At 42.2% G+C, this 13916-nt stretch overlaps 1 protein-coding gene across 1 annotated transcript in view; it reads left to right on the top strand.

Moving 5' to 3' along the window:
* The window catches only part of FRYL (FRY like transcription coactivator), a 179603-nt gene continuing 165687 nt past the window's right edge, over positions 1–13916 (top strand). Inside the window, exons 1-2 of the mRNA XM_080403806.1 lie at positions 1–187; positions 13708–13910. The gene's annotated coding sequence lies outside the window, so the exon portion shown is untranslated. The remainder of the gene's footprint in view (positions 188–13707; positions 13911–13916) is intronic.

Raw genomic sequence — 13916 nt, 5'->3', positions numbered from 1 at the left:
AGGGACGAGCCGGACCGTCGAGTTACCGGAGAGAGGCGGCGGCGGCGGGATAAAGCCGGCGGGGGATGCTGGCGGCGCGAGTCGGTCACCGGCTGCTACCAGAGTCGCTCTGAAGGCCACCGTAGCCGCGCCGAGGCGGCGGCGCCCCGGGCTGCGGTGGGAGGCAGCGCTTCTACCGGCGGGATAGGTGAGGCGGCGGCGGGGCTGGGACCCGGTCGTGGCTGGGGGGGGAGGAGGGGGCCGCCTGCTCCGACGGAAACGGGGCTCACGGGCGGGGGGGTGGGGGGGTGTTGCGTCGCGCGCGGCCCCCGCCGCTGGCCCGGTCCCCGGCCCGCGCCGCTTTGTTTACGGCGGGGAGGTGAGGCGAGGGCAGCGTGGGGCCGGGCGGCGCGGAGAGGTCGGGGTCGGCAATACTGGCGTGCGCTTGGCGCCTCCCGGCCGCCTCCCCACCGGGCTGGGGCTCTGGCCCTCCTACTCCGGGGCGACGGCACCTCCCCCGGCCCCCTCCGCGCCCCGCGCCCAGTCCCCTCCTGCCCTCCCTCTTCCGCCCCTAACTCCGGCCCGGCCCCGCCCGCGCGGCGCGGCGCGGCCGGCGGCCCCGGGAGCCCCCGGGGTGGGCGCGGCTCTCGCACGGCCCCGCGGGCCGAGCGGAAAGCAGCCGCCGCCGGGCTCCTCCCGCCCCAAGCCCGCACCCGTCCGACTGGGGCCGGGCGGCCGCCGGCCTGTGGCGCTCGGCGGCCACCACCGCCGCGGGGGATGGCGGGGCTGGGCGTGCGCCGGGCCGCCTGGGAATGGCGGGACGGAGCGGGGAGGGTGGCACGGAGCCGGGCTTTGTTCCCGGCCCCGCCCCGCCGCCGCCGCCGGGGGGTGCCCGGGGGCTGCGCGGGAGCGGCGGAGCCCCGGCGGAGCAACGGGCGTCCGGGCCGCGGCCGGGAGGGGCGGGCAGCGGCGGTGCCGTTGCCTCCCGCCCCCCGCCCGCCGGACGCGCTCGCCCGCCTGGCGTTAAACTTAGTTTATAACGCGGAGCGTCAGCCGTGGCTGCCGTGTGCGCCCTGCGCCGCGTGTGTGGCGCCTCGCTGAAGGAGGCGCTTTAAGGTGCTGCCGGGACCAGGCTTGGTCCGAACAGCACCTTAAAGATTGTGTTTTGTAGTCTCACATAAACGTTAGCGATGTGGCTGCAAGTATTGCAGGGGCTCGATTACTTCCCTTCTTCCCCCTGCTTTCTTTCACATATGTTCACTTCCAGTATTCTGGTTATGTGATGATTTTTGACTGTAACTACACTCGGCTGCTTAGTGAACAACTCGGTCTGTCTTAACCAGAAATCACTGGTCCGGCAATCAGGATAGCTCCCGGTAAAGCATCCTAAGGAATCAGATGGAAAACAACAAAAAACACCAAACAAACCCAAAGTGTTTTGGTGGTCGCTCATACGGAATGAGTTGCAAACACAGTTTGCCAATAGAGTTTTAAGGAATAGTGGGACAGTCTGGAGATGAGGTACCAAGAGTGTAACGTGGACTTCCCTCAGAATTACAAATCTGAAATGTGCCTTAGGAAAGAGATACACTAAAGCAGAAAGCCAGTTCTTCACTCTTACATACACTGCATGTTTCCCAAGCTCAGACTTCATGTAATGAGATACGACTTAGATGGTAAGCCACCTTCATGTAGATGCAGACTAGAAAGAGTATGGTATTTGTAACTTACTGACGTAGTAGGCGAAGAGTCGCTCATGTGGGCAGGAACGAGCAATATGAAGCATGCAGAGTACTGTGATAAAGAAGGTGATTTGCTTATTGTGGGTTGAGCAAAGAGTGAAATTAACTGTAGTTACTTAAGTATTTCCTCAATGTTTGCCTCCTCGGTAGGCTGTTTCAGTTGCTCTGCTTCTGTGTTGTTACTGTCATGCTGAGGATGCCTGCAGAATACTTCAGAATCTGTGGAAGATTGTTGAGCAAGCACTGGGAAACCACACACCGATTTATATCTGGTGCCATTATCGCAGGAAGGAAACAAACCCCTCGGTAAAAATTGTGTTGCAGGTTTAGTCAGTCAAGTATTTAAAGATGCGACATTCTCTCTTGTCAAAAGCTTCCTTTATCTGTGGTTTGTACAGGACCATAGTGGTACTTGATGGCAGTTGTTGTCAGTAGATGACTGACTTCCCTGGGCGAATTGCTGCTGTGAATGGCTCCTTATTTATATTCCAAAATGGATTTGGTTAAAGCCTGTGCTGACTTCTCTTTGGAAGTGGTTTCCTTGGAGCAGAGCAGTGGTATGTTGCTTTGGGATGTAAAAAACTGTTGCTGAACTTCATTTCAAAAGAAAAGTTGTTTAATTCTTCTGTGGGGTTAGTTAAGGTAAAGTAAGGTTGAAATACCCCACTAATTCTATTTCTGTTTGCCTGGCCTAGGTGAGCCAAAGCATGGTGATAGCTGGCTCTCATGTAAGAGCATAGTACCTTTGAGGAGGGAAGTTGGAGGTTTGTAGGGCTGTAAGGCAAAAAGTAGAACTTTTCAATTTTCCATCTCCAGTGTTGTCCTGCTAGGCCTCAACAGCTGAAGAGTGGTCTTCGCTTTTCTTTACTCCCACTGTGAGCGTCCTTTTAATTTTGCGGGCTAAAATTAATTGGTATGCTGAAAACGTTTGCTGGTACAATTGGGAACATGCTGTCTGTATTTACTTTTTACAGTATTTAAGATTATAATTACACCCCTACCCCCCCAGTGGTTATGTGGTCTGGTGATGCCCACTTCATTATTGCACAAAGGACTAAATGCCTTTTTTTTTTTTTTTTTCCTGAGTTCCTTAAGAGACTTGTAGGCAAACTTTACACTTCAGTGGACTTGCATAATATGGAACATAGATATACAATATGCTCCTTCTGGCTTAGAGGGCCATGAGCTTTTAGCAATTTTCGTGTATCTTTAAGCCTTAGCTGAACAGAAACCATAGGTATCACATGCAAATAATAATGTGAAAGGAAGGTGGTATTTGCACGCATGGGTTATGTGAGTTACTGTGAAAAAAAATGAGGATAATAGTTCAGGGTTTGTGACCCCATAACTGTAGTTACTGGTGTGTCTTACCTTACCGGTAGGAAATGCAGTGTAGCTTATACATCAGCGGGAGGGCGGCTGGCCTAGTGCACAGCCTAGCTGTGGTTTACCGCTTTGTACTGCTTCTGCATGCTTGAACAGCTTTGAACTTTTATGACTTTTGCATCTGTAATAATCCTCCCAGGAATGACTATAGACTGGAGAAGAAGTGTTGCAGTGTTAGAAGGTTTTAGGATTCAGCATTATTCTTGTCCGGTCTCGCTCCAAATCTCAGTGAACTCCAGTAATAGATGTTAGGCACACTGACTCAGCTGGGGTTGCTTCTGCCTTTTTTGAATTGATTAAAACAGCAGTTGTTCTTTCTAGCATTTAGCTCACATATCCTCAGTGTTTGACAGTTAGTTCTCTAAGTATCTGTGTACTGCAATATAGCTTTGCCTCTTCCAAGACTTTTGCTGTCCTTTTTTCCCTCCCCTCCCCCAAATCTTTTATAATCCCTAATTCCCTCTGACATGAGCGCCTCCCAGGAAGAATGACAGAATACATTCTCGGATAGCAGGTGTCCAATACTGTCATTGGAAGGTATCAGAAAGGAATATGTTCCCTCAAGCTACTTGAACAACAGTGTCTGTTCTTGACATGGCTTCAGTTTTGAGGAACTTTTGTGTTTATCTCCAGTTTTTCCTAGTGATTTATGTTTGCATGCAAAAATGGAAGGAGAACATATTTTCTTTAAAAATGAGCTTCTAAAATTGAGTTTGAGGTTCTCTGAAAAGTCTAAATATTTGTTCTGATACAATGGGCTAGTGCCCAGAAGCTGTTACGGTAAGTTTTGGGATTTTAACGATTTGTTCTTTATGTGGGGTGTTCTTGCCCTTGTCAATGTGAGCAGCGTGAATTGTTCTTTGCAGTTAGTGATGATAGGCAGGGATGATCTGCATGGAGTTAGCACAGATCTCCACACAGAAATACCTTTCTTATGCTTGACAGACCACCTGCCAAAGCAGTGCTGCTGGAACAGTGGAAGTGAACTGTACTTTTTCAGAGCTGGGGCTGGGTTAGTCTAAAATAGCTGGCTTTTCAGCAGAATCTGTAGCAGGAGACTTGGGACTATTGACATGCACACTTCAGTGGTACTGCTGGTTACTTTGGAGTTAGTGTGGTGACCTATTTTCTTCTTTCTCCCTGTTTTCCAGAAGATGGGAGGAGACTCCTGCTTGGACATTTTTATCTCCTCTTTTCTTCTTTGATTTTTAAATGAAGTTGCATGAGATTATGATAATAATATAACAAGTTTTGTGTGTTTTGCCATCTAACTATTGGAAGACTGCTTTGGAATTAAGTACCTGTGAATATTTGTAATTTTCGGCTTGCTGTTTATGTCAGTGGCAGTTGCCAACATTATTTTCAGCTTAAACAGCAGTTCTTCCTTTGTAAGTTTATTTCACTTACCTTCAGTGTATTTCTAGAGACTAATAATATAATTTTGCTAAACTAGACTTTCTCTTGTTGAGATGTTTTCTGTTCACCTGATCATCCTAAAGTCCCATCATTGCCTTCTTTCGTGTATGAAGTAGTCTTTGTAGCATGCATTGGCCAGACTTGTATGAAGTATTCCAGAGAAGGTTCTGCTGGGACATCATGGAGGTCCTCTAATGCTCTGATGGAAATAACTTGCTGGTAAACCTTAGGATCTTGTTTTCTTTCCTCAGTCCTCTCAAGGTTTCTCTGCTTTGTCTTCATAAGCTGCAACTTGTAACAAAAATATTACTACTCAAGTATGTCATGTTAAATGGGAGGGGAAGCTATAGGTTAAATACAGCATTGAGAAGTATCACTGTTGCCAACAGTCCTTGGCCTGCCATAGTTTGGGCCATGGTGGGAGTGATGTTAGTCATGCTTGTGCAGAAAGTATTCAGGGAGATCAAAGATGCCCATAGCAATGTGTGAATAAGCAAGGGAGAAGAAGGAAAGAAAAATCTGGTACCTTTTTTAGAGGCAAGAATGCTGAAAAGATCCTTGTGAGAGTATGGGTAAGACCTGCTTGTTTAGCCTTTCACAGAAGACTTAACTGCTGTTCACCTTTCACTACTTGTTTTTTGTAGTAGTTTCAAAGACAACAATTGTGTGGGTTTTGCCAGCCCTATGCAGTTAAGTTTGTTTATTTGTAATAACTGAATATAATGTTTGATATGTTTATAAAATAAGAGCTGGAGAGAGTGGTGAAAACTACAAATAGGGATAGTTTGTTGTACTTGGTCCAAAATGCAAGGCTGTAGTAATTCAACGTGGGAGACTGCTAAAAGTGAATAAAAGAAACATAACTAATTCAGAAAAAACCCAACACACACACACAAAAAGAGAACAATATCTATACCGTAAGTCTCGAGAATGTTATGATAAAACCAGGTCTCAGGAATTCACATTTGAAGTTGATATTACAAAGACTGACTTTATTTCTCCAGTGACATTGTCTTCATTTTTGTCTTCATATATTGTCTTCATTTTTGCATAATGAAGCAGCAGCATCTTTTGTAAACACTGTGCTCTAAAGGGGGACTTGGAGTTAATAAGTAGACCTGGACAAATACTGATTCTCCGTAGAGCAGCTAGCATGAAAGATTGGTTGAGGTGTTCCTAGGCATTTTCTATCAGTTTTGCATGAGAAAATAGTAATTAACCAACACCACTTCTGTTCTTGTGCTAAATCAGAAAGAACTGTTAGGATTGTGTCTGTGGCAGCTGAACGTTTTGACATTGACAGAATTTTCATAATCTTAAATCAAACTGATCTAACCTGCTGGTAATGCTGATCATGTTAAAAAAAGATCGTTGTAAGCAAAAATGGAAAGATTTCTGCCTCTGTAGACATCATCCAAAAAAGATGTCCAAAAAGCTGAAGAATTTACTGTCTGGTGCACTGACTGCTGACTGGCCTGTTTATTCTCTGGGGTAGGGAGATGAGTAGTGGCTGGTCCCATGATGGCTGGTGCTGTTGCAGTGACTCAGGGAGCTGCTGGATACCCCGACTCATAAAGATAAAGGAGTTGGGAATGAGTGCTCTTAATCTTGGGAGGAGTAGCAGTAAGGGTAGCATTCACTCGGATACAGCAAACCTGTTTCTCTGTTTCCTATAGACACGGATCATGGAGATCTTGCCCCATTTGCTCTGTTCCTTCTAGACTTCACCTCTGCCTCCCCATTTCAACCTCCTTGGTGGCAAATGTTGCATAAAAACTGGAGGTCAGAGATGTTTCTTCAGATGCAGTTGATACATATGTTTGTGTGTGTATGTGTATACATATATATATATATATATATATATTTACATGTACCTACCTGCAGAATTAAGAGGTGAATGGAATAGCTGGTACAGGTGAGAGGTGGTAGACAGCAAGCATGGGAACAGGAAAAAAGGTAGATACAAGCACAGCATGAATAGAACAAGCTTTTAGGGGAGGAATTTGGGAGTCTTTACCTATCATTGTACACATCTTTTTAACTTAACACTTTTGGACCTTTGCTGTCCTAGGGAAAAAGATGAACCTGATGTAAAAATTAAGAACGTTTATCTTACTGTACATCATGATCAACTTTTGTTGTAGTCTGTTATTGAAAATCTGAAAGCAAGCCATCAGAAAGGCACAGACTGTACTTGTATTTTTTTTTGCGGGGGGGTGGGGGAGGAGGATTGTGTGCAGCTGATTTGATCCAATATGAAGCCCATCCTTGTATCTCCTGGGAGGATATCTAAAGAAGGTACTGCATAGTGTGTTCCATGTTATGCTGTAGTGCTAGTTGTTGTTCTCTTGACTTGTGGTTTTAAAATAAGAATAAATAGTTCTATTTTCAAGTATTTCCTAGCCCCTGTAATTTTGGAGTAGCTTTTATTGCCTGCTCCCTTAAAACTGTATCTAGTATATAAAATTCTTGCCTATCATTATATAGTTGAAAGGCATGAAATCTTTATGTGACTCTAGTTGGTGATGCAGGTGTTCTAAGTTTAAGAATTGGCATATATGTTAGTGACAGAAGTCCTCAAAAGATATTTTTAATTTAGCAGATGGCTGTTTGAAAACTGGTATGCATTTGTTATGAGAAGAATAGGATGCACAGGAGAGAAAATATCAGTAGAGCTTTTGTGAATGTTTTGCGCCTAGAAACAAGAAGAATATGTCAACTACTTTTCTGTTTATCTTATTGTCGTACTGAAGAATGCAGACTGGCCTCATTTAGGCTTCTGTTAAAGTGAAACAGCAAGTTCATGTCTCAGCCTGTGTAAATATAGACTCTATGGACTCTTCAGGCTGAATGCTGTTTAAGAAAAAAGAATGGGTAGAGGTGGTCTGCAAGCACAACAAAGTTCTCATTCTGATTGTTGTCTTTCAAAAGCAGTTAGCACTACTGCCTTTTATATAGTATTTGTATCAGATTTCCAGAGGCCAAAAAATATTGTTATATTGGGATGTATCAGTTTAAGGATGTTTTTCTGCAGCTGCTTCAGTAGATGGGAAATCTGCTGTTACACTTCAACATTGTCTGGTCAGCGTATCTGAAGAACTACTAGCATTTTATGTGTAGGACCTGAGTTTGACCTCTGTTGAAGTTGCTCTGAGGGAAGGGAGTGGGGAAAACAGCTTCCTACTTTGTTCAAGGGAATAAAGTGTGGGGGGGGGGGGGTTTGTGGTTTGGTTTTTATTATTATTTTTTCATTTAAATCCATACAGACTTTGGTATTGAATGTGCATAAAGTTCATGTTGGTTCCTCCTCATGGTAATAATAACTAAAGAAAAAAAATTTATTGCCATGTATTTTTCTTTGTACAGGCCACTGGTCAGTGATTTAATGGTTTCTGGCACTTTTAAAGAAAGATAATTTATTTTTAGCTTTAACAGTCTGTTAATGGAGGAAAGGTAGTACATAAGCTGTTGACTTTCCATTCAGCAGTTCCAAGCGCTTGAACTCTGCTAGATGTTGATCTCCAAAAGTTTATTGAATAAATAAGGATTGTTAGTTTTGGTTTGAGATGCTTTCATAAGTAGGCAATTGCTGAAAGCCGTTTGAATGTGTGATATAAATTTCTGTTCTTCAGATTTAATTTCATGCTCGTAGGCTGATTTTTAGTTTAGTCTGTGCTTGTAATTTATTCTGTAAAAAACAGAAAAAAGGAGTTTAGTTACTAGAGCCATTTGGCATTTTTAGCATTTCTCCCATTGTTGCTATAGCGGTGGTGGTGCAGAGGATCAGAATTTGAGGCTTCTTGCCTAGTCTGCACGCTCATGGAAGTTCTGACTTTTCCTGTTGCTGAAACTTTGTTAATGTAATGGTGAACGATGGTGTTTAGATCAATGTCTGTGAGAGCTTTAGTAGGAGCTGCTGCAAATGCTGTAGATGCACTGTTTTGTTGTTCAAGTAGCAGTGCATCTGAGGAAGAAGGTGGTGGTTGGTTATGTTCTGCCATTTTCCCTCCCCAGTGCATATGAAATGAGAAGGAACAAGTGATGATAAATGTCTAGGTGAGCTAAGATTAGGCAAGCTGGAGTCTTACTAGTTACTTCCCTTGGAAATAATTTTGTGTAATATTTAAAAGTTTGTGCTTGGCACAGACTTAGTTTTAGCTGTTTTCCTGGTGGAAGCAACATCCATTTGGGGTAGTCCTAAAATACGGATTGCTTACAACCTCTGACACTGACAGGAGAGAGATGTAATTCTTGGTCCTCTGCAGTTCACTTGCAGATTGGACGCTTTTATTTTGCAGTTGAAAAGCAGCACAGAAATACTTTCTCTCAGGTAGTCAATCCTAGCTTATAGTTGGTGTAATAGAAAATAATTAAGGTCTTTTTTTGGGAGCACAAAATAAAATCATGGGTTCTGTGCTACAGCTGAGGGAACACTTCTCTAAATCAACACTCAGGTAAGGGTGGGAATCAGAGGGCATTAGCACCAAGGAAAGGTGTAACTGAGCCATTCTTGCATTACTCTAGTTTCTGAAGGCAGTGGGTTCCCTGGGCTGCTGCACTAGTGAAGGCAATTTTTAGTAAGAAGCTAATCTGAGAGACTTGAAAGGTCTTCTGCCTAGATGGAAGTATCCACTGTGGTCTTGTAAAAACACAGACTGAGTTTTGGCATATTTCTAATACTCTGAAATTAAATTCAAAAGATAAAAAGTTATAATCAAAATTTAAAGAAGAGGGAGGTTTTATGGCACTGGCCACAAAGGAGAACGCAAATATAGATTTTTAAATTTGACTTATCATGGTTGAGTTCTTAGACATTTGGCCCCAAGCTCTCCTCTGAAGTTTATCTTGCAAATCATTGTCAACTGCAAATGGGGATTGTATGGGGAGTCTTTTCAGTTGAACTTTGTCAGTTTGTAAACTAAGAGCTATTTATAATTCTTAGGAAGAGAAAGTGTTGAACCAGTATAACAAATGTAGTTCTCGGGTGCGGATGTTTGTAAATATTCCAAAGTTTTGGTATGACTGGGATATTCATCCTTTTCTTCTTTTCCCATGATGCCACTTGGGTGATCTTGATCTGCCTCCTGCGTGTTATCTCATTTCCATATTGGTTACGTAGAAGCTGAACCTACCTTAGTTTCTTGCTTAGGATCTATGCATCTTCCAGTTGCAATATTTGTGTTTAATGAAGTTCTGCCCCCAGCATCCAAAAGGCTTGCTTTTTGAATTGGGGACCCTTGTTTCACTCCTGTTTAACAGCGTTTGTGCCTCCCCATAGTTGATTGGCAGCCACTCAGCCTCACTGGTGGTGTGGATCATGGAGTGTAAAAAAGGCTGTTTCAGTAATGAGATGGTTGGTGAAACTGGGAGAGTATCACGTGACCATCATGTTAATTCATTGTGTAATTTTTTTACTTTGTGGTGTTATTGTTATGTATTTATTAAATATTAATATACCTAAAACTTTCACAAGAAGCGAAAGAACCAAATTGTTTCCAAAATCATTCTGTTACGGCAAAACGTGCCAAACTTTGGTAGAGAAAGGAGGTATATTTGGCTATCAGCAACTTGGAAAGCTTCATTCCCCTTTTTTATTCTTCTTTCTTTAATCTTCAGATACTCTCAAATGCTTTTTTTTCCCCCTTTCGGGTACATTTCTGGTAAAGGCACTAATATCACTTATTCAAGAGGAAAGCAAGCAGTAAGCTAGGCACAGTCTACCTGTGCAGGCTATAGCTGAAGAGCGCTGGGAGAACGGAGGAACCGGGCAGACCCTGAAAAATCTTTCAGCCTGCTGGTAGCATCTCAGTGCTGTTTTGGAAAAATTGCTCAATTGATATATAACAGGAAAATCTTATATGGTCAGTATGTTGTATAATAAATCTGGGTAATATTTACAATCTTTTGGGTTTGTTTTTTTTCATTTCTTGCACCCCTTGTTTGAGGAGTGATCCAAGTCATGAGCCTTGGGCTGAAGCGTGGCTTTAACTTGTCCTGTGGCCTGATATGTCTCCCATTGTATGGGCTCTTACTCCATCTGCCATCGCTTTGGGGAGGGGACAAGGGGGGCAGCGTCAGGGACCAGAGCTCACAAGGGGGTAGCCTGTTATGTTAGGAGTGTTTGTGACAGCAGGTTACTTAGCCAAGCTCTGTAAAATGCTGAAGGTTCAGGTCAGCCACATGTTTGAGTGACCATGGTGCCATTCTGTAAATGTTTGCCCTTAAGCTGGTTTATTAGCGATTTTTTGCTGTAACTTTTAAAATGATGTCTTAAAAACTAATATAATTCATCTTTGCCTTTATTCTACCTTTGTGAAAGCAAACACTTGGTGTATTGAAGCCTGCATAGTGTTTATAGCATGGACAACACTACTTCTAACAGTTGGTTAAAAACGTAGTGTTTATTTATTTATTCTGAAGTACCATCACATTAAGTCTTTTGGGCCAGTAATTGTAAGAAAGCCCAAATTTAGTGTGTTGTGCATATCTTCTTAAATGCAGGCACTGGCACTTTGATTTCCTGCAACACTGGGTTTAATCCCCTTTCATGAAGCTTTTGGAGTACCACCTCTTCTACACTTAGCAATGGCAAAAAGTGTGCTGTATTGGAGCATCTAATTGCTGCACAAAAGGGTAAAGCTGTCAGTCTTGCATAGCAGCTACTCTGTGAATATAATACAGCAACTTGAAAATAATTGAGAAATAAATTTTCTTTTAAATACCCCCTACCCCCAAGAAAAAGTTCACCTGATAAAAGTTATATATGCTGCTACTTTGAGAGGTTTGAGTTCGGTTGGATTTTTAGCTGCGTTTCCCAATTCAGGATGTGAAGGGAGCTCTGAATTTTTTTAGGTATAAAAACGTAGGAGTAGCAGCAGTGTCCTTTGAATTTTTTTTTTTAAACCTTATTATAGCTAATCTCTTGTACTTTGAACTTTATTATGTAGTTTTGTCGTGTTCTGTTTCTTAGCTTTTCATAAGTCTTTCATAGGGATGAACCCCAAACACCGAACCTCCACCTCTGTGATACCTTTGACTTCAGATCTGATAAAGTATAGTTACATTTTAACTTCAAATTGTAAGCTGCAGTTAGGAAATGAAGCCCAATGAACCTCCCTCTAGCGATATGCTGTCACTGTAAGCTTCATTTACATCCGTTGGACGCTTTTGACCTTACTGCTACTTTACTGTTACCTTTTTTGCCTGTAGTCAGACTTCATCTGATCACATTGATTCTGTAGGATACCTTAGGTTATGTTCAAGTAAAACTCTAGTTATTCTTGAAATTCTGGGCAGCAGCTGCAATTTTAAGTTTATCATTGCTTCAGTACATACCACTAAAAACTTGAATACCTCAAATGAGTTTTCCTGTGCCTCCCACCCTCCAGGCTCTTCCCAAACACTCTGCCAGCTGAAATGAAATGTCAGTATCTTGTCCTAAAGCTTGGACAGTCAAGTTAGTTTTCAGTTTAATGTTATTTGCACCATTAAGTGGCTGGCCTGTTGGGTGTAGTGTGTTGAGGCCGGTGGGGGGAGATGTAATTGGCATGGTGAAGAATGAAGATGTGTATGTTTGCTCTGGATACAGTGAGAAGGGAAGCTTCTGAACAGAATGGACTATGTATCTGTGAATGTATGTTTTGCGTTAGAAAGTGAGCTAAAATGTCAGCATACGCCAAGGTGGATTTCTGTCTGGGTATTTCAGTTTGATAGAGTGCAATATGGCATGATTTTGATTTGTGAAAGTGCTGTTCACAGTTAGTGTAATAGGGGAGGAGTTAAAGGACAGCCGACCCACTTGCTACTAAACTGGAGTAAATTTAAAGTTTAGCATGAGTTGATTTAAACAACTTTTTTTTTTCTGAAAAAGAAAAGAAAGAAGGCCATATTTGCTGCTGCACAGAAAATGTTTGCTTGCCCTAATTGTCTAAAGAGGAAAAAGTCATGCTGATTTAATGCATTGTACTGTCAAATGCACAAACTACAGAAAGCTGCTAACATTTTTATTAGAGTTGCAATTTAGCAGGTGAAATTCAGAGTTAGAATTTTATCTGTCTTTAAATGCTTCTCTTTCTAGCTGGTCAAGTCTTTAAAAAGCTTGACTTGCTTTTTCAAGGACTTAAGTAAATTCAAAACATACTACATATAAATATCAGCTTGCTTCCTATTTGCAAAAGCTTACCTAATTTTCCTGCTTGTCTCTTTCTTTTACATCTTAAAAATTTCAGGATGTGGCTTTTTACTTTTAGATTGCACTTACTATGGTGGGTGTCTCTTTTGTATTTTTGGAAACGCTAATTAAGAAGTAGAACAAACCATACATAAAATAATTGTTGGTGATTGAATGGTTCACACATCCCTAAAGGAAACTAGTATATTCGTGTTGCATCAGAGCATTGTTAGTCATGTTGGGTGTACAGGTCTTTTTATGTACCTGCAATTTTTCAGGCGATGACTTTAAAAACATTCCCCCCCCCCCCCCCCCCTCAACGTCGATGATCAGGAGCAGTGGATTGTCTGCACGTTGAGACTTGAGTTGTTAAAAGCAGTTAAAAGTGCTTGATCTGCCTTCAGGGTAAAATTAAAAATACCGAAGTGCTTTTGCTGTAGTTTGGTGGTATAGAAGAACAAAAACAAACTGCTGCTTAGGCAAGTTGTGACAACTATGCAAGTTGCATACAAACTTCTGTTATGAAGGAATCTCTGGAAGTTCTCAAGGCTTTGTTAGGGAGAGGCAGCTGAAGTATTGTTTGTTCCTTTTTCTGACCGCATCCTCCTGCTAACCAAGCAGGGAAAAAAAAAATCAGCACAAATCAGAAAAGAAATGAAAGGGCTAATTGGAAAAATTTGATTCAGAATGATTTGCATTTGAGAGCAATTGTATATATGATTAATAAAGTATGTTTGTAACTAAAGTACAACTAAAATTCTATATAAAGAATGGATGTACATAAAATATGCTGTGTGGGAAGCTAGATTTTATTTTTATGTCAGGTTTAGTTTTTCATGGGGGAAAAATCATTAAGAATCATAAGGTTCTGAGCAGAACAGCAATTCTGAAGACACATGTAATTATTGTTTATGACTTAAATGAAAAAAGAAAAATTCTAAAGCTTTTGGAGAATGTTGACATCTCCATTAAGTGTCTAAGGTTTGACTATGGTTTTTCTTATTTTCTTTCCAGCATTCTATATTTCATTTGTCTGTACTGTGTTTGGAGACCTTTCTCTAAAATTTGGCTACATGCCAGCTGACCTGTAGCTGTTTACATCTTTGGTCTACTATCACATCTCTAAGCACGTATTGGACTTGGAGGAAAATGTCTTGATGGATCCATCCTAAGCGTGATAATGGCTCTCGTCGGTGGTTAACAATGGCTTCTAAGTGGTAAGA

Source organism: Falco punctatus (genome assembly GCF_963210335.1).
Source record: "Falco punctatus genome assembly, chromosome: 1".
In the NCBI taxonomy this organism is placed as follows: domain Eukaryota; kingdom Metazoa; phylum Chordata; class Aves; order Falconiformes; family Falconidae; genus Falco; species Falco punctatus.
This window is presented reverse-complemented; position numbering and strand designations above follow the sequence as displayed.